Source organism: Myxocyprinus asiaticus, chromosome 31 (assembly GCF_019703515.2).
Source record: "Myxocyprinus asiaticus isolate MX2 ecotype Aquarium Trade chromosome 31, UBuf_Myxa_2, whole genome shotgun sequence".
In the NCBI taxonomy this organism is placed as follows: Eukaryota; Metazoa; Chordata; class Actinopteri; order Cypriniformes; family Catostomidae; genus Myxocyprinus; species Myxocyprinus asiaticus.
Window position 1 is genome coordinate 30,539,431 of NC_059374.1, and position 26,658 is coordinate 30,566,088.

Consider the following 26,658-nt stretch of genomic DNA (forward strand, 5'->3'; position numbering starts at 1 on the left):
TACATCAAAAGTCTTAATTATCATTTAAAGGGGTCTTAAATTTGGAGGCGGAAAGACAGGAATCGTGATATGACCTAATGTATCAAACTTCAAATGAATAGGATTTATTATATAACTGCATGCGCTGCCTCCTTCGAAGTGAAAATGCGGCACTGTTGTAATTTATCCAAGCAGGCAGGGGCTTGTGAGTGTTTTCAGCTGTTGCAGAGCAGTTCACAATCATTAAGCCTTATCGGAAATTAATGACAAGCTATCACTAAAGATCAAATGTTGATGATGAGGTAGTGTTGATGAATTATCACAATGTTTACTTTTAATTGTTTATAATGTAATACGCTGTAGATCATTGTAGGATTGCAATGTTTATTTCCCTAATCTATTTGAATGAGCAGCTGGAAGCAGTGAAGCACAAACATTTCAAAATAAGAGTCTCCGGTGTATTTCAGCCTTTAAAGTTAAAAGTTCCACGTTATGAATCAAATCTCCTTTCTTTCTTTTTTTTCCCTAGTTATTGGTATTTAGGTTGCACCTTAAACTGCATCTGGAATTTAATTCAATTTGGACTCTTGTAGCCTCTGTCAGGCCCTCCCCATCACAGGAAGAAAATACTAAGAACATTTAATATAGGCTACCAATTTTAAAAACTATTGGCAGTGTAATTGCTTTTCTTTCAACACATTATAGTATCAACAAAATTCAATATTTGTCGATCTCTAATTTGTCTATTTATATTATTGTACATTTTTAATGTGATATAAATGTGGAAAACATGTCTTGAGTATTTTAAACTTGTATATAGCCTACCTTGTTTTACTGATAAGTAAAGTTAAGGCCAAGTTGAATGTGTGCCCTGCCTGTTTAAGTAAGAGTCTGTGATACATGATTTATTTTGAGATTGTGCGAGTTTGTTTTGGAATGGGGATACAGTATTAATTTTATTTGTTCAGGTATTGAAAAAGGTCTTAAAAAGCCTAAAATTGGATTTTAAAACCCTGAAAATATTATTTGTTGTTAAATCATGTTAACTATTGCATGAACTAATGTTAACATATACAACCTGTAAAGTGTTACCTAATTAAAACAGGTGATGGGTAATATTGATGACTTCAGATTGAGAATTACATCAACAAGCATAATGCATAATTACATCAACCATAAACATATAGAACCCAAACGAGGTAACCTGTCACTGCTAATGCCATCGTGTTAGGTCTCAGACTTGAATTCTAGCGAGTTCCAGTGAAACCATTTGCTTAAGATAGCATGTGGCACAATATGTTACTTAATAAGGCAAGGGATTTTTAGAGTCCTTTGCCATTAGCTGCTGAAATAATCTCCTCCCTGAATGGGGAAAGGAGGCTGTGAAGTGAGTAAAAATTGAATGTCAGGCAGATTGCTGCATAGCCTTTGGATAGGAGCAGTATTTAATTAAGATCAGCCTGTCTCACATACATGCCAGCTGATAAGGGCTCGAAAGCACATCTGGCAATATGAGAGCTTGATCTCTCTTCGCTGGGGTTAATGAAGGTGGTCTCGGCTGATTATGTGATAAAACTTTGAACTTTTCTTTTGTCCAGTCAAAAAAGTGGAAGACTATATGTGACCTAGCACCATAAACTTAAGTCCTGTGAACTAAGGCCACATCCACACTATTCGTTTTCATTTGAAAATTCAGTTTTTGGTTTCCTATTGTCTTGGTTTTCCAAAATATGTGGTAATGTCGAGCGTTTATGAAATGCTTAATTGCCGGTTGAGAAAAGTGCCATTCTAGTGTGGATGAGAGGTGGAAATGTAGCAAAATGAATGCTTGGAATGGTATTTGTTCTTGTGAAAATGAAATTCATTAGAAAGAAAGTGCAAAACTTCATATTTTCCAAAATTGACTAGTCGTTGAGTTGATTGATCATTTCGGCCTGGATGAAGGAACACCACCTGCAACTTAACCCAGCCAAGACCGAACTCCTTGTCTTTCCAGCCAACCCTGCTGTTGTACACATCACCGTGCAGCTGGGTTCAACTACAGTAACGCCTTCCAAAACGGTCAGAAATCTAGGGGTAACCATCGATAACAAACTAAATTTCACAGACCACATCTCAAAGATCGCAAGATCATGTAGATTTACACTCCACAATATCAGGAAGATAAGACCCTTCCTCTCTGAACATGCCACACAACTTCTTGTTCAGTCACTTGTCGTAACTAGACTGGACTACTGTAATGCTCTCATTGCAGGCCTCCCTGCATGTGCAATTAGACCCCTGCAAATGATCCAGATTGCAGCAGCATGTCTGGTCTTTAATGAACCAAAGAGAGCGCATGTTACACCACTCCTTGTCTGTCTTCACTGGCTGCTGGTTGATGCACGTATCAAATTCAAGGCTCTGATGCTGGCATACAGAACAGTCACTGTGTCTGCTCCAGTATACCTAAAATCATTTCTGCAGAGCTACGCGCCCACTAGAAGCCTGCGGTCGGATAAGGAACGTCGCCTTGTTGTACCAACACAAAGAGGCACCAAAACATTTTCCCGGACATTCTGCTTCATCGTACCACATTGGTGGAATGACCTTCCCAACTCCATCCGTGAAGCTGACTTACTTTCTGTCTTCAAACAACGGCTAAAAACACATCTTTTCCATGAGCACTTAACCAGTCACTAAAAAAAAAAAAAAAAAATTGTTGCACTTTACTCTGTTCTGAATACTACTATTCTGATGCTAGTGAAACTTTTTAATATGGCACTTTTCGTACCACTGTCTCCTTAAGATGATTCGCTTATGTTTTCCTCTTTTGTAAGTTGTTTTGGATAAAAGCGTCTGCCAAATGAATAAATGTAAATGATTAAAGATTACAAGTTCAACATTTTTTAATTGAAAATAGCAAATATGCATGTATGAATAGTTTACAATAAGACCAGTAACATGGATTAAGAAAATAAATTGGGTAAATTTTGATTTCATGCCGACTTTAACATGACACTCTTATGGTGGAACACAAAAAAAAAAAAAAAAAAAGAAGTGATGGCCAAAGGTGTCTGTCTGAATGTGTATCACTTTAGCAGTGGTGCTTTAAAGTGAATTAATTTAAAAGCACAACTTTTCCAAGTCGGTTTTACCATGCAAACTGTCTAACAGCTAAAGAACATCACAATAATCGAAGCACCGCTAAAAATATCAAAACAAAATAAAAAATCTAAATAAACTAGTTGACCCTTGTTAATGGTCGACTGGTCAACTATCATGACCCATCCCTAAGTTCAATTATCTTTTCTATGAAACTTTTCCACAGTGTAAATTTATCACCTCTTATGGCCCATAGACTTGCCCAGGGTGTTTTATAACCCTTTTCCACCGACATGGTTCAGGTGCGGGTTCCTGGGCCGGTGCGAATTCTCGAACCATTCCATGCATTTCCACTGCAGAAAAGGCTGCCGAAAACCTGGTTCCGCACCGGCCCCAAAAGCTTGCTGGTCTCTATGCAAAAACCGATATCGTCAGGGGACGGAGGATGGGATAATGTTTCGTCATTATGGTAAAGTTTTCCCAAACAACAACAGTAGCTACCGTCTGCCGCAAGAGTACTTCTTCGCTCTATTACAACAATAAAAAAATAAAATTAAAAAAATTATCAGACATCAAAAGCGTTCAGGTAACTTGACAAAACAAGTGCTCTACTTGGGATATTTATGAAGATCCGAGATAAACTAGAGATATCACAAAGGAAAAAATACTCCACTAGAATGAAGATACAGCACGAAATAATGCACGCCTCCTTCAATCAGACAATTGACCAAATCATAAACAAATTGAAAAACGCTTAAGGGAGTACAGGGACCATAAGAAGGACATAAGCAAAAGCAAAAGTGGATTGAGCAACGATGGTTTGCACTCGGACACCGATCAGCCTGCTAACTAACCCCGGGGCATTGAATTCAGCCAGTAACGCTTGTGATAAACATTGAATTGCTGGTATCCTCTGCAGCTGATCTCAGTAAGTTGTTATTTTTGCCAACTTTGTTAGCTTTTCTTTCTCTTTTGTCATCTTATTTTGTGCATTGTTTGTTCTGTAAGGTGATTTTTGACCAGCTACTCACTAAGTTTGGAAGATCGCGGCTATCTGTGAAGTAAAATGGTGGGATTCTCAATCAGTAACATTATATGCTATAGCAAAAATCCAAATACAATCATCTGCTACACCAATGTTAATACTGATTCCACTGTAACAGTTTACAGAACTTAGCAAGTTAAGTCATAGTTCATACAAAATAATTTAATTACATTATCTGTCGTCTTTAGCGTAGATGTCATCTCTGAATATCTTGTTGAGCAATGTAATAACGATGGATTGCATTAATCGGTATATTTAAATATGTCCTCAGAAACCAGAGTAAAAGCTGTATACAAACACACTGTGAAACTACCACGTAGACAGTAACCCGTTACATCACTGTTCAACTCTCTGGTCAGTGGAAAATCGTGGCCAGTTTACGATAGGCTCCAGTTTGCCCCAGCTGTGAACCAGTGGAGCACAGGCTTGGCACGAGAACCATCGCGATTTTGGTGGAAAAGGGCTATTAGAGGAAAAGAGACTGATTAATCGGTCTTGACTTTTACCATGACCACTAATCACAGGGTCACTTTGTTTCAGTCCTTATCAGGACTCTATCATTTGTTCAGCCCATTGCCACATGAGAAATTAAGTCAAATAGCCATAGAGAGGATTCACATCTCAAGGCATATATGTTGGCCAACCTGCATATTTTACTTCTTTTCATTATCTGTTCCTGTTCTGCTGCATGTCTGTGAAAGGCAAACGTGTCCAAGCAAAACATGCTCCGTAAGCCAATCTGCATGTGTAGTATTTTCAGAGAAGATATCTGGCAACATATTTTCAGCCATACCAGGCCGGGATGATGAACAACACTGAATTTCGCCCCCTCCTGATCACCCTCCTGAGGTTAAACTCAAAACCGCTCTATGCAGAGCAAAGCACGCCCAAGTACAGGACAAGAACAGCTGGGTACCCGTGTAGCCGCGGTTTGCAGGGTGTAGTGTTTCATCTGCCGATGGGGTCAACTCCACTTCCTCGGAAGGGGGCCCGGGCCTCTAAGAAGCTGTCATCGTTGACGTTGTAAAAGTGCTGCTTGTGTCCAGTCTGTTTTTGAGGTCCCAGGAAAGCTTCCTATCTTGGGTGCACATTTACGAAGTGCTAATGCAATAGAGCTTGGATTTGTTCATGCCATGCTTTGAGGTGATGGTGTGTAATTACGTAAAATGGTGTACATTTTATGTAATTGTGTAGTGTGGCATGGCATGGTTATGGAAGGCATTCCATTTGGTATTTATCAGTGTGCTTAAAGGGATTGTTCACCCAAAATCAAATATTATTTTCCATTCAATGAAAGATTTTCAGGTTTCTAACACAAACCTATCAGAAGACTTGGAATATAGGTCAAAAGTCATATAGACTACTTTCAAAGTGCTGTTATGGTGCTTTTTGGTCCTTTTGGATCTTGACAACCTCTGGTCCCCATCCACTTATATTGTGATTCTTCACCTATGTAATCTCTTAGATGAAGAACTGCCTTCATATTACAAATCATATCTCCAGTTAGACAAACAAATAGCTGTGTGATTCAGCTGTAGCGTGCGGTTAGAGGTACACTGCTTCTATAAAATGTTTAATCACAGGAGCTGATAGTGCTGGCAGCTGTTGGAGAAAGGCAGGATATTTGAGATATCTGTCAGGGTAGCGTGGAGGGGTTTTTGTCTTGAGATGCAGTTCAAGGACGCCTGCAGGCAGCACGACCCTTGCTGTGCTTCTGATGCGACTCAAGGTCAAGCGCGCACACTCTGACATTCACTCACTACAGAAAGCGAGAGAGTCATGGAGTGTGTGTTACAGAGAGAAAGAGAGATATAGTGGGGGAAGGGAGAAGAGATGGGGTTGCAGCAAATGTCATCTTCCCCTGTGTGCTCTGAGTAAACAGTTCACTTTGCTCTGTGTGAACGCAGCCAGGGCCTCATTTGCTCAGCCGTTTTACTCATATGTCCCATTTGCCGACAACTTGAGACATGCTGTACTTTGGCTGTCTCTCGGTGGGACCGTTTGTCATGTCAGGGGGTTTTATTTGACTTTAAGTATGAGTTGTCTCAAACCCGGCTCCAAAATGAATGCACCTTTACATTCCATGCTGATTTGAGCCTTTATAGTTCTTTTATGTGATCTTTACTGAGCACTCAGAATATTAAGATGGCATACTATGTCATTCCCCGCTAAACGGATGCTATTTTAGTATACAAGAAGAGTCTTTCTTGTCAAAAGCTTGATATTGATTAACCATGTGGAAATTTGTTGATATATTAATATTTGCCCCAAACTAACACAAATCTGAATCAGAATAGGGATGGTTTACGATGGTCATCCAATATCTGATTTTTAGAATTTTTTCCCCCTTCATTTTGTTTTGTTTTGATATTTTTAAGTAGTGCTGCTATAATTAGTGTGCTGTGCTTTAGCTGTTAGTCGGTTTGCACAATAAAATGCTATATGAGAAGTTGCATCTTTAAATTAATCCTCTTTAAACAATCATATTTTTGTTGAATTGTGAATTGCATAGTTTTTGGAGGAACTACCACCATGATTGTAGCGTTTTAAAATGCAGTGTCAGGTTAAAACATGTTTTTGAGTTCCTTGCATTTTGTTCAATTTCATTGTGCATCATCTTGCTTTTTTTGAACACAGGAACGTGTCTTATGTACACACCTCGTTTTTTTTTTTTTTTTTTTGCGATTCGTGCCGTGTGAACTATTGTGTTAAGCACCTTCTATCTGTTTTTGAACACAAGAACATATCTTATGTAGATATCTCGCACTAAAATGTGAATCGTGCCATGATCATAGCACTTTGAATATGTAGTGTTAGTTTAAAAAATAGTCTAGCCCTATAATACTGGGCTTCCTTAAAGATGAAGTATGTAACTTTTTTTTATGTCAAAATATGTTCTACTATCACAGCTTATTGTACATTGACAACTATAAGCAAGCTATTCATGGGTTTACCTCCCCCAAAAGTATAAAAACTGATCCTCCCTGGCACTATTATATTTTGAGCGGCCCACTGAGCCCCACCCACCCCACACCTTTCTAGCTCAGCCTATATCTTGAGTTTGGGGCATGGCTACTTGTTCATCTGGGAGAATATGAACATCCACGGAGACATGAACACAGGAAAATAAATGTAGCTTCGCCAAAATTCGAAGACTTGCTAAAAGAGACAGAGAATGGAGTAAATCAAGACAAGAGCACCAATAACGAGATTATCACGCAAGGAGCTAATACTCCGCCGCCTCCCCCCGTCAGCAAACAGCGATCTCGCCAAGGGTAGCAAAACTGTCAGAAAAGGCGCTGTCGTTACGCTTACTAGTTATCAGAAGAACCGTCCTACCTCATGCTGTATCCCCCACAAACCCAGGCTGCCGTTCAATCCGGCGATGTTAACAAATGACCCAATTCTTCTGCCACGCTTTCTGTTCGGTACATAGTGTTCTTGTTTATTACAATGTTAAACATCACTTTTTATTTAGTGTGGCCAATTTCTTCAGAGGGAATCAGAGAGTGCGAAAGGGTGTGATGAGTTTAAGGGGTGTGGGCTAAGGTTGTTTGAAAACATTCTTTTTGTAATACCGTTTGGTGCCACAATAGCGCAGAAATGACACACTTCACCTTTAAGATTGTCTACTTGTCTTTCATGCAAACCAATGACTAGTCGGTTTTGAAAATGTCTCATTAATAAATACCATAACAGAAAAGAGGATGAGACATTAGAAGAAGAGAGCAACTGTGTAAATGTGGCTTTTAATGAGACAGGCCTGTCAAAAGTTTGCTGACTCGTTTAGCGTTGTGACTTGCACTGTTATTACCCCCCCCCCCAAATTAAGTTTTTAATCCAGCTTCATTTCTGCTAATTAAGTGAAGGTAGGACTGACAGGCCTGGCCATGTCCATCCGTCTGTGTCAGGATGACTATTACTGCTCCTGAGTTGTATTCATTACTTTTGTCTTTTTCAAGTCCTTCAAAAGTGCTTAGTATTATTTAAGTTGAACCAATCGAAAGTGTACTGTCAGCTCTTTTGGGTGGCGACCATAGTATAGAGAGCAGGCCAGGAACACAGAAGGGACAGTTGGGGGTACATAAAAAGCCCATGTGCTGCGGAGGCCTACCACTAGCTAGCTGCTCAGGGGGTAGCTGCTGCACATTTTAGATACCTGGTTACCATGATGATCTGAAAAGTATTGTTGCTTTATACCAATAACATAGAACCTTTATTTATACCTTACTATTTATGATTACCATATTTTTATATGAATGGTATTTAAAAAGCATTAAAAAAAAATGCCATGGCATTACCATGCTGTGAACATGTACAATGATTGGCAAAAAGTCTTCTTAATGGCTTAACAAACGATCTGTCCATGGCCCGCAGACATCTTTTCCCCACTGTTTACCCAGCCTAAGGCTGCAACAGAGACAGGTGTGATATGTCATGGCACCTATTTCAGTTAAATCTGACTGATAATTATGTAGGAAACACCGAATTAAGCCTTATAGCCTTGTAATTGTATTGTAGTCATTTTACGGTCTTTGGACCTTTCAACGGTCTAAAAAATATATTTTCCACATACAATTTCCACAAGCATGTACTTCAGGATTAGAATTGTCCAACTAGTTGTTGGGAGAATTCTAAATTCTTTTGTCTTTTCAATAGACATAAGTTGTATATTAGTGCATGCAGTCAATCTTTGTGATTTCACAGGAAAGCAAGTTTTTAACTTTAGCAGATGGTTGGTAGTGCATTATTCATGTCACCTCCATGACACAAAAAAGGAGAGAACGCTGCTAAAGTAACTTGTCAACACATCTGTTTTTAGTTCAACTAACCAGGTCTCAACCTGCAATCCTTGTCGAATTCCAAAACAGGACACAAAATTTTTGGTAAATCCCTGGATCTATGGAAATATGACAGATTTATTTAAATAGCAGACAGGGATTTGTGTTTTTATGTTGATGCAAATGCCAATGGATTAACTTCCCTGCTAAGAGTAACTTTACGTGATGACATGCTTTCAAATGAAACATATAGTCAATATGTTTTAAATGATGTTTTAAATGAACTGTGTGAATGGGAAATACTTAAACATTAGTATTACCTTGATTCACATAAAATTACTGTTTACAAGCAATGGGTTAAGCAGGTCGACTTGTTGTCTAACAATGAACTAATAGTGAGGTCTAGTTTTATCTAGATTTTTTCCATATTTAAAAGATATCTATTGATATATAACAAGATATTTTTAGTGGCTGTTTTTGAATTAGCATACTGTGCTTTAGCTGTTAAACAATTTGCATGGTAAAACCCTCTCGGTAAAGTTGCAACTTCAAATTAATCCCTTTAATTTGCTATAGCCAGACATATGCAGAGAAATGTCTTTGACACCTGTGTCGTATCTCGCGTTTTTTTTTTTTAAGCGTCCATTTTTTAAAAAATAGTCCAAATTTTAAAAAAAATGCATGCTGCATTCTGTTCCATTTAATTGTGCTCCCTCTAGTTGGTTTTTGTAAGCAAGAACGCATCTTGTATAACTGTCCCCCAGAAAACGACTGGTCAACTAGTCAGATTTTGCACATCTTGTTACCCATTGATAAGACAAAAGTTTCAAGTTTAGGTGTTGCACTGTTTAAAGCAGTTAACAATAGACTCTTGTCTTGGAGACCGGTCACATCCTTAAAAAACTCTCGCCCCTTTCTCTGGACTCATGCATTTGGCTCTGATGACTGCAGAGACTTTACTGTGTTAATAACTTCTCTCTCATCTAGGGAAAAGGCAAGGGACCCAGGCACTGTCTTCTTTTTAATGTGCTGGCTTTTCTTCAATCATTTAATTAAGAAAAGGAGCGATTATTCTGCCTCGAGTCAGCTACTTCTCCCTTCCAGCGCCTCATTCATCTCTGATTAAACTTGTAGCATTCAGTAACTGTACTTGCCTGCTCTTTCTGGGGCATGAGAAACAAGAGATTGTGACAGTAGAGAAAAGAGGAACTCGAGGTCTTTGAGCAAGTTGAGGAAAAATACAAGATATGAATGTCTCCTGGTCTCCTTAGCTTAGCTGTGCTTGCAGCTGAGTTATGACTTTTTGGGTTTAACTTTTGTGTCAGATGATGTGGCCGGCAGCATAACCTCTATCTGATGGTTTTGTCACATTCTATAGATATTGTAGGCAAAGTAGACATCATATTTAATTTGACATGACGTTTGTGAGGAACGGAAAAACTGTGTTGTACTATTGGGTACCCAGGTTTTAATTGTTAACTTTGAAAATACGCCTTTCCAAAAATTTCTAGTGGGCAAGAAATTGCAGAAAACATTGGTTATGAAATTTAGATCTAACCATAAAGCTGAAGTTTTGTGCCACTAGCATCAACAGGAAATGGAAAGACAATGACCCCCATCTTCCATAGGTCAATTAGACAGCTTTACAGAAAATCATGTTGTAATGTCTTAAATGCCTTAAAGTCCCCATTGAATTGTAAGGAATTTAACGATTCCGGTTCTAATTCAAATTCCTCTTAAAGGAATGTTCCGGGTTCAATACAAGTTAAGCTCAATTGTAAGCATTTGTGGCATAATGTTGATTACCACAATAATTAATTTAGACTTGTTCCTCCTTTTCTTTAAAAAAAAGCTAAAATCGAGGTTACAGTGAGGCACTTACAATGGAAGTGAATGGGGGGTGAGTTTCAAATTTATAACCACATGACATAAAGGATATGTGTGAAAACATGATATTCGTGTTATAAAATCATTTACAAACCTTTTCTTTGTTATAGCCAATTTTACAACTTTGTTACCATGACAATGTAATGTCAACAAACCCTAAAACGACTGTAAAAATGACAATTTAAACAACTTTGCAGCTCAAATAATATGCAAGTTTTAAGAGAAGAATGAATGTAAGTGCTTTTATAAAATTATAAGCTTCACATTTCTTTTTAAACACACTAAAAATTTGCACCATTTACTTCCATTGTAAGTGCCTCACTGTAACCTAAATGTTTGCTTTTTTTAAAGAAAAAGGAACGAGTCTAAAATAATTTTGTGGTAATCAACATTATGCCACAAATGCTGTTGATTTAGCTTAACTTGTATTGAACCCGGAACATTCCTTTTAACGATTCAGGTTCCTTAACAGTTCCTTTGGAGGCGAGGGCATGGTCGAACGTTCTTCTGGGGAGAGAGGAAGCGGTAAGGGTTTTCACCTGAGATGAATTGCTGGTAATTGCTGTTTCTATGTTTGCGGTGAGAGACGGGGGAAATAAAAAGGGGGCCAGACCTCAGAGTGTGAGAGAGAGAACCCAGCTGACAAGTCATGTGTGCTGGCCACTGCCATTCCCAGAGCGTTTGAGTGTTTATATGTAATTATTTATTGAGTGTCTTTACACTGTTAAGCGAACGTGTTTTGTGTTATTAATAAATGTACCTTTAAGTTGGATTCAATGTCTCCAGCTTCCTCATTCCTCGAACGTGTTATACTAGTGCCGAAACCCGAGAGTAGAGGAAGAAGGATACGCTGTCATGGAGTCGTCGCCGCTGGAGGAAGTCTTCCGGTCCCTTGCCAGCATCTACCAGGGCCAACACCAGGCCCTCATGGAGCTTTGGAGAGAGCAGCAACAGTGCTTTGTGGTGCTCCTTCGGGCCCAGGAGGAGGACCGGCAGGTGCTGCAAAGGAGGGGGCGGCCTCCCCGTTCCCGGCAGCAGCGCATCCCCACATGTTTCTCATCAAGGTGGGGCCTCAAGATGATCCGGAGGCCTACCGGGAGCTATTTGAGCACACAGCCGAAGCTCTGAAGTGGCCGCAGGATCAGTGGGCGGTCCATCTTCTGCCATTGCTGACTGGGGAAGCCCAGATCGCGGCACAAAAACTTCCGGTCGCCAACCTCCTGGACTACTTGGTGCTGAAGAAGTCCATCTTGCAACGGGTCGGCCACAGCCCAGAAGAACACTGCCAGCATTTCCGCTTCTTAAAGCTGAGCGAAGTTGGCTGCCCGTTTGCTGGCGGTGGGTGTTGGCCAAGAAGGAATGCGGCTGCTCCACGTCAGGCTGGGGAAGGGGAGGTGTCATCCTCCCCCGCCCTTAGGGAATTCCTGGTAGGGGATTTCCCGCTAGAGCAGTCGTGAGACGAAACCCTGGAGCACGCATTTGACCAATTGAAAGTGATTGATGGTCAATGTCTCCAGCCGAGCATCGCACTCACATATCCATATTTTTCAGTTATAAAAGATTGGTTGTATAGAGTGACACAGGACACTCAGACAAATTAAAATACAACCCAGTTGTTGATACCAAAGAGCTATTGGGAAATGTTATTCCAGGCGGCTCATCATAATCCAATGGCAGGCAGAAAACACTAAGCCATCTCATGGCCCATTTATATTGGCCGGGCATTCACAGGGATGTTTGCCGGTGGTGTGCGGCATGCCGTGAATGTCAGCTGGTGAATCCGCCGGCTGCTCCAAAAGCACCATTGCGCCACCTTCCATTGATCGAGGTTCCTTTCGAACGAATTGGCATGGACCTCGTTGAGCCATTAGAATGGACAGCACATGGGCTTCGTTTTGTGTTAGTCCTGGTAGATTACGCAACATGATATCCAGAAGCAGTGCCACTGCGCAGCATTTTAGCATGTAGTGTTGCAGAGGCACTCTTCAAAATTATCTCCCGAGTGGGGATTCCGAAATAAATCCTCACTGATCAGGGCATGGCTTTTATGTCACATAAAATATGACAGATATAATCTGTGTGGATTATAGAAAAATTCATGCGGTGTCAAAATTTGATGCATATCCAATGCCTCATGTTGATGAACTGCTCTATCGGTTGGGCACAGCTCGCTTTTATTCGATATTGGATTTAAAAAAGAGATATTGGCAGATCCCCTTAACGGCGATGTCCCGTGCAAAAAACGGCCTTCTCCACACCGTTTGGCTTACACCAATTTGTGACCCTTCCATTCGATTTGTTTGGGGCCCCGGCTATGTTTCAGTGTCTTATGGACATGGTCCTCAGAACGCACGCTGCGTATGCCGCTCTGGAGGCCGTTCTGAGGTGGCTGCGACGAGCGGGGCTCACAGCAAACTCTAAGACGTGCGCAATTGGGCGGGTGGAGGTATGGTATCAGGGGTTCCACTTGGGTCATGGTCAGGTGCGGCCTCAAATTGATAAAACCGCAGCGATTGCGACCTGACGAGACCTAAGACCAAAAAGGAAGTGAGACAGTTCCTGGGGCTGGCTGGCCATTATCGAAGGTTTGTGCCTAATTATTTGGACGTCACCAGCCCCCGCTGACTGATCTCACTAAAAAGGGAGCTCCAGACCCGGTCCAGTTAACTGAGCCATGCCAACAAGCATTCACGCAGGTAAAAGCTGCACTTTTTGGTGGGCCACTTCTACATTCCCCTGACTTCTCTCTCCCTTTTGTTTTGCAGATGGACGCATCGGACAGGGGGCTGGGTGCTGTACTGTCCCAAGTGGTGGAGGTTGAGGAGCGCCTTGTGTTGTACATTAGTCGGAAGCTCTCTATGAGAGAGACTAAATACAGCACCATAGAGAAGGAGTGCTTGGCTATCAAGTGGGTGGTCCTCACTCTCCGCTACTATTTGTTTGGACAAGCATTCACCCTCTGTTCGGACCATGCCCCCCTCCAATGGCTCCAGTGGATTCGCTGTCTCCCACTTCCTCATTCCTTGAATGTGTTACAGTTCCATTAACGTTTATTTTATTACTTTTGAGGAAGAATTATTTGGAAATAAGAAATTCAATTCCTCTTATATTTACTGCCCCCAGCAGCCTGTTGCACGTTCGGAAACCGTTCATGGAACGGAAAGCCATGAAAACTCATACGGTACGGAGTTATATATTTGGCTTCTTTTTAAATCATAATGGTAACAGAAATCACCCAAATGGCCCTGATCAAAAGTTTACATACCCTTGAATGTTTGGCCTTGTTACAGACACACAAGGTGACACACACAGGTTTAAATGGCAATTAAATGTTAATTTCCCTTTGGCTTTTTAAATTGCAATTAGTGTTCGTGTATAAATAGTCAATGAGTTTGTTAGCTCTCACGTGGATGCACTAAGCAGGCTAGATACTGAGCCATGGGGAGCAGAAAAGAACTGTCGGAACTTTATAAAGATGGAAAAGGATATAAAAAGATATCCAAAACCTTGAAAATGCCAGTCAGTACTGTTCAATCACTTACTAAGAACTGGAAAATTCGGGGATCTCTTGATACCAAGCCAAGGTCAGGTAGACCAAGAAAGATTTCAGCCTCAACCAGAAGAATTGTTCGGGATACAAAGAAAAACCCACAGGTAACCTCAGGAGAAATACAGGCTGCTCTGGAAAAAGACGGTGTGGATGATTCAAGGAGCACAATACGACGATACTTGAACAAAAATTAGCTGCATGGTTGAATTGCCAGAAAGAAGCCTTTACTGCGCCAGTGCCACAAAAAAGCCCGGTTACAATATGCCCGACAACACCTTGACATGCCTCACAGCTTCTGGCACACTGTAATTTGGAGTGACGAGACCAAAATAGAGCTTTATGGTCACAACCATAAGCGCTATGTTTGGAGAGGGGTCAACAAGACCTATAGTGAAAAGAATACCATCCCCACTGTGAAGCATGGTGGTGGCTCACTGATGTTTTGGGGGTGTGTGAGCTCTAAAGGCACGGGGAATCTTGTGATAATTGATGGCAAGATGAATGCAGCATGTTATCAGAAAATACTGGCAGAAAATTTGCATTCTTCTGCACGAAAGCTGTGCATGGGACGCTCTTGGACATTCCAGCACGACAATGACCCTAAGCACAAAGCCAAGTTGACCCTCCAATGGTTACAGCAGAAAAAGGTGAAGGTTCTGGATTGGCCATCACAGTCTCCTGACCTTAATATTATCGAGCCACTCTGGGGAGATCTCAAACGTGCGGTTCATGCAAGACGACCAAAGACTTTGCATGACCTGGAGGCATTTTACCAAGACGAATGGGCAGCTATACCACCTGCAAGAATTTGGGGCCTCATAGACAAGTATTAGAAAAGACTGCATGCTGTCATCGATGCTAAAGGGGGCAATACACAGTATTAAGAACTAAGGATATGCAGACTTGTGAACAGGGGTCATTTAATTTTTTTCTTTGTTGCCATGTTTTGTTTTATGATTGTGCCATTCTGTTATAACCTACAGTTGAATATGAATCCCATAAGAAATAAAATAAATGTGTTTTGCTTGCTCACTCATATTTTTTTTAAAAAATGGTACATATATTACCAATTCTCCAAGGGTATGCAAACTTTTGAGCACAACTGTGTGTGTGTGTGTGTGTGTGTGTGTATATATATATATATATATATATATATATATATATATATATATATATATATATATACAGGTGCATCTCAATAAATTAGAATGTCGTGGAAAAGTTCATTTATTTCAGTAATTCAACTCAAATTGTGAAACTCGTGTATTAAATAAATTCAATGCACACAGACTGAAGTAGTTTAAGTCTTTGGTTCTTTTAATTGTGATGATTTTGGCTCACATTTAACAAAAACCCACCAATTCACTATCTCAAAAAATTAGAATACATCATAAGACCAATAAAAAAACATTTTTAGTGAATTGTTGGCCTTCTGGAAAGTATGTTCATTTACTGTATATGTACTCAATACTTGCTAGGGGCTCTTTTTGCTTTAATTACTGCCTCAATTCGGCGTGGCATGGAGGTGATCAGTTTGTGGCACTGCTGAGGTGGTATGGAAGCCCAGGTTTCTTTGACAGTGGCCTTCAGCTCATCTGCATTTTTTGGTCTCTTGTTTCTCATTTTCCTCTTGACAATACCCCATAGATTCTCTATGGGGTTCAGGTCTGGTGAGTTTGCTGGCCAGTCAAGCACACCAACACCATGGTCATTTAACCAACTTTTGGTGCTTTTGGCAGTGTGGGCAGGTGCCAAATCCTGCTGGAAAATGAAATCAGCATCTTTAAAAAGCTGGTCAGCAGAAGGAAGCATGAAGTGCTCCAAAATTTCTTGGTAAACGGGTGCAGTGACTTTGGTTTTCAAAAAACACAATGGACCAACACCAGCAGATGACATTGCACCCCAAATCATCACAGACTGTGGAAACTTAACACTGGACTTCAAGCAACTTGGGCTATGAGCTTCTCCACCCTTCCTCCAGACTCTAGGACCTTGGTTTCCAAATGAAATTCAAAACTTGCTCTCATCTGAAAAGAGGACTTTGGAACACTGGGCAACAGTCCAGTTCTTCTTCTCCTTAGCCCAGGTAAGATGCCTCTGACGTTGTCTGTGGTTCAGGAGTGGCTTAACAAGAGGAATACGACAACTGTAGTGTCTGTGTGTGGTGACTCTTGATGCCTTGACCCCAGCCTCAGTCCATTCCTTGTGAAGTTCACCCAAATTCTTGAATCGATTTTGCTTGACAATCATAAGGCTGCGGTTCTCTTGGTTGGTTGTGCATCTTTTTCTTCCACATTTTTTCCTTCCACTCAACTTTCTGTTAACATGCTTGGATACAGCACTCTGTGAACAGCCAGCTTCTTTGGCAATGAATGTTTGTGGCTTACCCTCCTTGTGAAGGGTGTCAGTGATTGCCTTCTGGACAATTGTCAGATCAGCAGTCTTCCCCATGATTGTGTAGCCTAGTGAACCAAACTGAGAGACCATTTTGAAGGCTCAGGAAACCTTTGCAGGTGTTTTGAGTTGATTAGCTGATTGGCATGTCACCATATTCTAATTTTTTGAGATAGTGAATTGGTGGGTTTTTGTTAAATGTGAGCCAAAATCATCACAATTAAAAGAACCAAAGACTTACTACTTCAGTCTGTGTGCATTGAATTTATTTAATACACGAGTTTCACAATTTGAGTTGAATTACTGAAATAAATGAACTTTTCCACGACATTCTAATTTATTGAGATGCACCTGTATATATACATACATACATACACTACCAGTCAAAAGTTTTGAAACACTTACTCATTCTTTATAATTTTTTTCAAATTTTAGAATAATAGTAAAGTCATCAAAACTGTGGAATAACATAAATGGAACTATGAGAATTATGTTGTGACTAAACAAAATCCAAAATAAATCAAAACTGTGTTATATTTTAGCATCTTCAAAGTAGTCACCCTTTGCCTAGAATTTGCAGACATGTACTGTTGACATTCTCAACCAACTTCTTGAGGTATCACCCTGGGATGCTTTTTAAACAGTACTGAAGGAGTTGCCATCTATGTTGGGTACTTATTGGCTGATTTTCTTTATTATTTGGTCCAAGTCATCAATTTCAAAAACTTTTATTTTTTTTAATTACATTTTCATTTTATAATGAAATAGATTAATATGGTGGCACAATTATATTTTTGTCTACAAAACTAATTTCAAACATTTAAGCATATGCCTTCAGATCAAAAGATTTTTAAGATCATGAGAAACATTTCAGTCAAGTGTTTCAAAACTTTTGACGGGTTGTGTGTGTGTGTGTGTGTGTGTGTGTGTGTGTGTGTGTATATATATATATATATATATATACCGATCAGCCACATCATTAAAACCACCTGCCTAATATTGTGTTGGTCCCCTACCTGCCGCCAATACAGCGCCAACCCACATCTCAGAATAGCATTCTGAGATGCTGTTCTTCTCACCACAGTTGTACAGAGCGGTTATCTGAGTTACCGTAGACTTTGTCATTCTCTGTTGACCTCTCTCATCAAGGCGTTTCCATCCGCAGAACTGCCACTCACTGGATGTTTTTTTTGTTTTGTTTTTGGCACCATTCTGAGTAAATTCTAGAAACTGTTGTGTGTGAAAATCCCAGCAGTTACAAAAATACTCAAACCAGCCCGTCTGGCACCAACAATCATCCATGCCATTATCTAATCTGCCAATCGTGTGGCAGCAGTGCAGTGCATAAAATCAATCAGATTCGGGTCAGGAGCTTCAGTTAATGTTCACATCAACCATCAGAATGGGAATAAAATGTGATCTCAATGATTTGGACCATGGCATGGTTTGAGTTTCTGTAACTGCTGATCTCCTGGGATTTTCACACACAACAGTCTCTAGATTTACTCAGAATGGTGCCAAAACATCGAGTGAGTGGCAGTTCGGTAGACGGAAATGCCTTGTTGATGAGAGAGGTCAACAGAGAATGCCCAGACTGGTTTGAACTGACAGAGTCTATGGTAACTCAGATCACCGCTCTGTACAATTGTGGTGAGAAGAATAGAATTTCAGAATGCTATTCTGAGATGCAGGTTGCCGCTGTTTTGGCAGCACGAGGGGGACCTACACAATATTAGGCAGGTGGTTTTATTGTTGTGGTTTTAATACATATATCCCGTTTCTCGGTTCCCAACCCTACAAATAGCTTACTTTTAGTTGTATCTATTATGCTATGATAGGAGAAAGTGTATCTCTGGACTGTTGCGAACTGTGTCTATGTAGCATTAACTACGGAAATGTAAGCAGCTGAAAGATATATGGGGATGCATTTCCAACTCAACACTATTACCAGTTGAGGTGCTATAATTTGAGTAAAGTTCCTCAGCCCAATGTGACAGCGGTTGTAAACATATAGACCCCACGAGAGGAATTCCACTGGGAGACAAAGTAAGGGTTAGAGTGCCTCGCTCCCCTCTCCCTCTGCTCTAGGGTGGAAATGGTTAACATATCATATAACATATTAACATTGGCACCCACAGCTGCTAGTCCTCTCCACAAACAGGAGGAGATGATTTTTTCCCCAGCCTTCCCCCCTCTCTCTTTCTCCGCTTTCTCACTCTCTTTCTGCAGCCTCTGCTTTGTGTGACAGCTGCCTAATTGGGCATTCTCCCCTCGTAGTGAGGCTGCCTCCTCCGGCCTCAATTGCTGACGAATGGCAGCGGATTACATATGAGGACAGGGTGACCTGTTCGACCTTCCCGCAGCAGGGAGAGCAGAGGGAGGAGCCTGACAGTCTCAGGCCCAGATCCTCAGGTCACAGAAGAGTGAGGTCGTGAGAAGGTGGAGATATGCCAGGTGGCCAATGACAGAGTGTCACATGACAGTATTTTAATGTCAGTGTGTCAAGGGTAGACTAGTGGCATTGTATCCTCCAAAAAAAAAAAAAAGGGATACACACATGCAGTTGATGGTGTGTTAATCCCCAGCTCTTTTATTTGTCTCCAACCAGTCAAAAACATAAAAATGAGAGGCAGATGAGTCAGAAGACTCAAATGAGAGGTTCTGATTTCTAGTCTTCAGTGTGTTTCAGTGTGTCGCTCTATTTACATGTGAACTCTGATGCTCATGCACATAATGGTGTCCTGGGTGGGGTATTTAATTATATACTCTAGGCCAGGGATGGGCAACTATGAAGGGGGCGAGGGCCAAAAATGTTTCTCCATTCTACCATGGGGCCAGATTACAAATCCGCACTCTTAACAATGTTCACCCCTTTACTCAATTTTCTCATTATTGTGGGTAATCTATGCACAACTAATGCAATCTCTTTTAAAGATTTTGTTACCTATATTACAATTTTTATTTAACAATATTTATAAAAACGAATATAATTATTTTGTAACTTGCATTTTTATTAAAACATGCCGTTCACATGTACAAAGTCATGTTCAATTGACAAGCAATATACTTCAGACTTAAGATTTTCAAGAAAATGTATCTAATTTGCATTGTCTACATTTGCAACAGACAAACACAAATGAACAGACAACATTTTCAACCCTACCTCATAAAACAGCTTACAGGTATTAGTTAAAATCTAAATATTATCATCAATAACAATACTGGATACAAGAACATAAAATTTCAGCACCACAACATGCATGGACCGAACAGTCTCGTGCGTCAGAGAACATTCTCTCTATTCGCAAGACTTTTCAACAATCAGTCAGGCATCTCAATCGCAAATTTCTTCAAAGTTTCTTCCTTTTTATAACAACTTTTTCATTTTTCACAAGCACGAGCAAAACAGCATTAGATGTCTTTGGTGATTCCTGCACTATCACGGATTTCGTAAAAACCTTTGATGCCTTTTACCCTTGTATTTGATTTACCCTTTACATCTGTGAGGAGAGCAGCTCTGGTGTATGTATCTCTCATACTGTACGCCTCTTTGATCACTTGTTCAATGATTCGCAAATACACCATTTGATCAATGGTGTTTGCGAATCAAATTGAAATCTTTAATGACAGATTTCGTATCCAGGCAAACAAAAGACATGGGTTCCACCTGCGTACATTAACAATTGAGCGCACAATGTTGCTGACAAGCTGAGGTAAAATTTTGCTCAATTTACCTTATAAATGATGAGCAAGTGTAAGATGTTGCATGCTAGAATCCTAGAGTGATCAGCACGTCTGCTAAGAACAAGCAACCTCTTCTGGTCAATAGTTGTAATAACATCATAAACTGAATGCAATCTTTACATAATCCCTTTTTCAAAGAAATAAAATCAATCCTCCGTCTTGTCCGACGGGCCGTATTCAACGATACAGAGGGCCGTATACGGCCCGCTGGCCGCCAGTTGCCCATCCCTGCTCTAGGCATTGCATTTGCCATATTTATGGCTAATGCTTTTTTTTTATTGGATTTATGTGTATTAGCCAATTATAGTGTTTTTGTGTATCAGTCTGATTTAGTCAATATTGGAAGCAGATAATATCTAGGCTTATTTTTTCCAAATTCAAACAGTATAGTCTTTTTTTCTATGTCACGTTTCAAAAGTATTAAGCAGTTATTATAATATTTTCTATGCTAGGTTCCAAAAGAACTAAATATTTATTATAATGTTTTGATGGCTGATTTGACTAGTTTTTTATTATTCTACATATACAAATTAGGTCTGTAAATTGATTAAAATCTTTTTACTAATTAACCACGATTAACCATGGTAAATGGTACATTAAAACAAACATTAAAATATAATCAAATATATTTACTAATACATTGCCTCAAAGAACTTAGGAAACTTAAGAAATAGGTTATTCATTATTTATTTTAATTATTTAAATATGTACATCTTAAAATGTTCCATTTTTAGCGGATAGAGTTAATTAGGCAAATTTTTATAGGTATAAATCTTTGATACAATTGTATGTTTACCTGCCTTAAAATCAGTGAACATGCTGTGATAAAAAGTTTGGCAAAATCTTTTGCTTTTTTTCAGTTTACTTTTTTAATAATAGGATCAAATGGGCAGATTCAATTTATATCAAGCTTTATTGGCAAGATAAATGTGTAAATTGCCAATGCATTATAAGACACTATGCATACAGACATTTAAATGAATTGAATGCTGAAGTTTCATTTGCTAAAGTTTAAAATTTCAAAACCATCTTTTTTTTTTTTTTTTTTTTTTTGGCTGCTGTTCAGTCTTGCGCACACACTGGGTATCTCTTGTGCGGTTTCGCTTTTGACACTGGTTCAGTGAGTAAGCATTTTCGTGCGATGTGAAGAGATACAGCATCTTCCATGTATATCTCCTACACCTGGCTTACCACTTATAGCTGAAATCTCCATTCTCCATACATTTAATCTGCTCCCGTGTTTATTCACTTCACACAAACACCAACACCTCCTGCAACCCCCCTCCTCCCCCCTCCTGCTACTCAACCTGCACTTAAGATCTGTGAAGATGATGTGAGCCGGGTCTTTCGGAAACAAAAGACAAGGAAAGCTTCAGGCCCAGATGGCGTCTCACCAGTGTGTCTTTGATCCTGTGCTAACCAGCTGGCCCCCATCTTCACACAGATCTTCAATTGATCACTGGAGCAGTGTGTGAAGTCCCATGCTGCTTCAAATGCTCAGTCATTATTCCTGTCCCAAAGAAACCAAAAATCACAGGACTTAATGACTACAGACCTGTCGCCCTGACGTCTGTGGTCATGAAATCATTTGAGAGACTGGTGTTGGCCCACCTGAAGAACATCTCTGGACCCTTTCTAGATCCCCTTCAATTTGCTTATCGAGCAAACAGGTCTGTGGAGGATGCAGTCAACATGGGATTGCATCATATCCTGCAACATCTGGACAGACCAGGGACATATGCATGGATCCTTTTTGTGGACTTAATTTCGGCTTTCAACACCATCATCCCAGCTATACTCCAGAATAAATTACACCAACTCTCTGTTCCCATGTCTATCTGTCAGTGGATTACCAGCTTTCTGACAGACAGGCAGCAGCTTGTGAGACAAGGGAAACTCACTTTCAGCACCTGTACAATCAGCACTGGTGCCCCCCAGGGATGTGTGCTCTCCCCACTACACTTCTCCCTCTACACCAATGACTGCATCGCCAAGGACCCCTCTGTCAAGCTCCTGAAGTTTGCAGATGACACCACTGTCATCGGCCTCATCCGAGATGACGATGAGTCTGCATACACAAGGGAGGTTGAACGGCTGGCTGTCTGGTGCAGTCAAAACAACCTTGAGCTGAACTCGCTCAAAACGGTGGAGATGATTGTGGACTTTAGGAGGAACACCCCAACACTGACCCCCCCCTCACCATTCTAAACAGCACTGTGGCAGCAGTGGAGTCATTCAGGTTCCTGGGCACTACCGTCTCACAGGACCTGAAGTAGGAGACACACATTGACTCCATTGTGAAAAAGGCCCAGCAGAGGTTGTACTTCCTTCGCCAGCTGAGGAAGTTCAACCTGCCACAGGTGCTGCTGATACAGTTCTACTCAGCAGTCATTGAGTCTGTCCTCTGCACTTCAATAACTGTCTGGTTTGGTTCAGCTACGAAATCAGATATCAGAAGACTACAAAGGACAGTTCGGACTGCTGAGAGGATTATTGGTTGCCCCCTTCAAGAACTATACACTTCCAGAGTGAGGAAAAAGGCTGGTAAAATCACTCTGGACCCCACTCACCCTGCCCATTACGTTTTTGAACTGTTGCCTTCTGGCCAACGCTTCAGAGCTCTGAGCGCCAGAACCATCAGGCACAGGAACAGTTTTTCCCTCAGGCTATCCATCTCATGAACAGTTAAATTGCCCCATTGAGCAATAACTATGTGCAGTACACAGTTTAGTCTTTTTTTATATTTATCCAACACATCCAACCTCTTCTGCCATTTCATTCCTCTGGGGGAAAAAAAAAAAAAAAAAAAAAATTTGCACTATACATAACAGATTTGTATTTTGCACTGTACATAACAGATTTGTATTAGATTTGCACTAGGTATGTATGTGTGTGTCTATGTGTGTATGTACGTATGTGTATAATTATTGTATGATTTTTATTATTATCTATGTCTTGCTGCTGTTTTTGTATTGTTGTACACTGGAAGCTCCTGTCACCAAGACAAATTCCTTGTATGTGTAAGCATACTTGGCAATAAAGCTGATTTTGATTATGCCCGGGACATGCGTAATGAATAAGCACACACTGCTCCACACAATCAGTTTCTGTGCTAGGATGTGAGTTTAGTCGAGCGTGTACCTCCTGGAAATGTATATATGGCAAAATTAGCCACAGAAAGTGGGGAAAAACATTAGTGAACTTGCAGGAAGTGAAAAAAAAAAACAAAAAAAAAAACGGATACTGCATTAATTGCGTAATTTTTTTTAAATGCGTTAAACAGTCAACTGTTAATCGCAGAAATTAGCACGTTAAATTTCCCAAAAAACAACTTTGGCTATAAAAAACAACCTGGTCTCATAAAAGCACGTTGCTATATCTATGGTTACTATACATTGATACTATACCTAAAAAATACGTTTTAGTAGCTCGTTGTATGTATTGCGGCAGTTTGCTTGTGACATGAACACTAGAGGCGCTACAACAACAATGACTTTTGATTCACTTTCACACAAATCATTAGTAAAATGGCAGATTATCCATTCATCATAAACACTTTACACCCTGTTCCTCACACAGTGCTGTCTTATTACATCTAAACACTACTATAGCGCACAACTTGTAAGGTGCTACATTTTAACTTCCGCATTACAGTACATAACCAACTACATTTACAAGCTTGTTCAAGTGCAATAAACCCCTTTTACCTTGGAACTGCCGCAATATGTGTGATGACCACATAATATAATTTTGCAAAAAATTTGCCACAGTCAAGCAATTGTCATGAGATCAGGCTGAAGAAAACAGTTTATATTTATAATACGGGCCATCGTATTGGTTATTGACCAAAACATTAAAACTATTATTGGCTCTTGATATTTGCCAAAATATCTATATCAGTGCATCCCTTTAGTATTATGTTACACGGTGAATTGTAATTTGCATGATTTTTTTATATATATATTTCTTAATGCCAGCACCTTAGAATATCACAGCATATGTGCAGCAAACTAATGGCCCAAATGAGTCCTTATCTCTCCACATCATTTGCTGCACAAACCGGCTAGCTGTTGGACTTCCTTCTCTGCTAATAAGGAAGGGAATAAAAAAATAAATTCTATCACTAAACCATGCAAGACAAGTACAAGCATTAAAGGTCTTGCCTGCTAAAGCATCTCTGCTTGGTTTAGCTTTATTAGCCGTAGTCATGGAGCCGCAACCAGTCTCTGCTCCAGTTCACACGCAAACACAAAATAGGGCTGGAAGATATATTGAAAATTCATGATATATTCACAGTAATATTGCTGGCGACATAAAATTAAGCAATATCATGAATATTGCAATGATTTTATTGTGCTGTGTAGTTTGGCCATCAAGTTTCTAAGTGTAATTTAAACTAGTTTTGCAACCTATCCCCATCTTTTGAATATGACTTTAGGATATGAGAGCATTAAGTTTTAATAGCGTCTCTGATTTCAACTTCTAAAGCAAAAATGGCATTAGAGTTGGTAAGTTCAATTCATGCCATAAAATCAGTTCAAACTATCCATTTTAATGAATTTATGCAAATCTCTGATTCCTTAATTCTTTGTGTCATCACTAAAAAATTATTACAGAAGTCTCAAAATGGCATTTTCTATGCAGAACATTATTATACAGTATATAATAAAATGTTTTAGTGAAAATACTATACTGTGCAAAAGTCTTAGGCACATAAGATGTTTCACAAAAACATTTGCTTAAGATGGTTATTTATATCTTCAGCTTTAGTGTGTAAATAGGAAATATACATTTTAAACTCCCAAACATTCCATTTGCAGATAGAATAGAACAGAAGAACAGGGAGCCCTGCAACACATGGCCCCCACACAGCCCCCCACTGAACATCGATTCAGTCTGGGATTACATGAAGTGATTGAGACAGCCTAAATAGATAGATGAACTGTGGTGAATTCTCCAAGGAGCTTGGAACATCCTGTCAACAATCAAGAACATCCTCAACATAAAATGTTTTTACTAGTGCCTACTTTTGCACAGTACTATATATTTTGGTAAATATTGCCGTTTATTACCATGTATTATTATATTGGTGCAAATGAATGAATATGATTAAATATCATTCGTCCTTGTGTTCATTAAATGAGCAAACTGAGTGGAGAACTGAATGCCTAGATAATTTTAACTACATTTTTACTTCGATTTATTTCTTACATTAAACATTTAAAATCTACTTTGCAGCAATTGCTGTTTGGTTGAAATGATGGTTCCTCTGATTAAAAAAAAATAATAATTTTAAAGCCATTTCAGATTTACATAAACATTGAGATTTATATCAAATATCGTCAAAAGTTTGAAAGTATTGAGAGATTCTCTACACACTAACACCCACGCACCCACGTTAAAACTAAAAGCAACTGTGTTGCAACAGAGTGGAACATCTTCTAAAGAAGAAAACGCAGACTGTCGGAGGGACTGTGAGATCGCCTGCGCCGTGTTCTTGTCACACTGCCAGGATGCAATATCACTCAGCTGAGGTAGAAAGCCATCATTTGTAAAATATGATGAATTATCCCTATTCGGCAGAGAGTGGGCCATCTGTGGGCGTGAGGCTTTCTGTGTGTATGCTAAAGTACATGAGGGTGTATAAAGAGGCTACACTTGTGTGTGCGTGTCTGTTTTGTGTGACTGAGTGCTAAGGGCATGGATGTGGCACACATAAGAGTGTGAGAGAGTGGGAGAGTGTGTGGGTGGGAAAAAAAGACCGTGAGAGAGACAAGCCACGGGGTAACTACATGTTTAATGGCGACCTTGTTGTGCACACACTCTGCCTAGTGGACAAGCTGCCCCTCCTTCACTGGTCAGTGCTAGGGCACTGAATGGTCAACCCTGAAGAACATGAAAATAGAGACATAGACACAGTTTGTGGTGATGTGGCCAAGCGACGTCTTTGGAGAGCGAGGCCGGGAGAGGAAGAACGTTAAGGATTGACACCTGTGGAAATTTACACTCCACAGTCGTCGCTCGGCCACACCCACATCACCACACAATATTATATTTATTTTATTTTTTTCAGAAAAAACTAAAACCTGTTCATTAACCGAAATAAAAATGACATCAAAGTAAATTTAGTTTTTGATAAACAGTAACTTATGAAATGTTCTGTCCCATGGACCACAAAAGGAGAAGTTAAGCAG

At 39.9% G+C, this 26,658-nt stretch overlaps 1 protein-coding gene across 2 annotated transcripts in view; it reads left to right on the top strand.

Annotated features, from left to right (window-relative positions):
* Window positions 1–26,658, top strand: part of nrip1a (nuclear receptor interacting protein 1a) — a 60,187-nt gene that overhangs the window by 21,312 nt on the left and 12,217 nt on the right. The window contains exon 1 of one of the 2 annotated variants that reach the window (XM_051664854.1): window positions 13,846–13,957. The exons of the other annotated variant lie outside the window; for it this stretch is intronic. The gene's annotated coding sequence lies outside the window, so the exon portion shown is untranslated. Of the gene's footprint in view, window positions 1–13,845; window positions 13,958–26,658 lie in introns of those variants that run through there. 2 annotated transcript variants of the gene reach the window in all.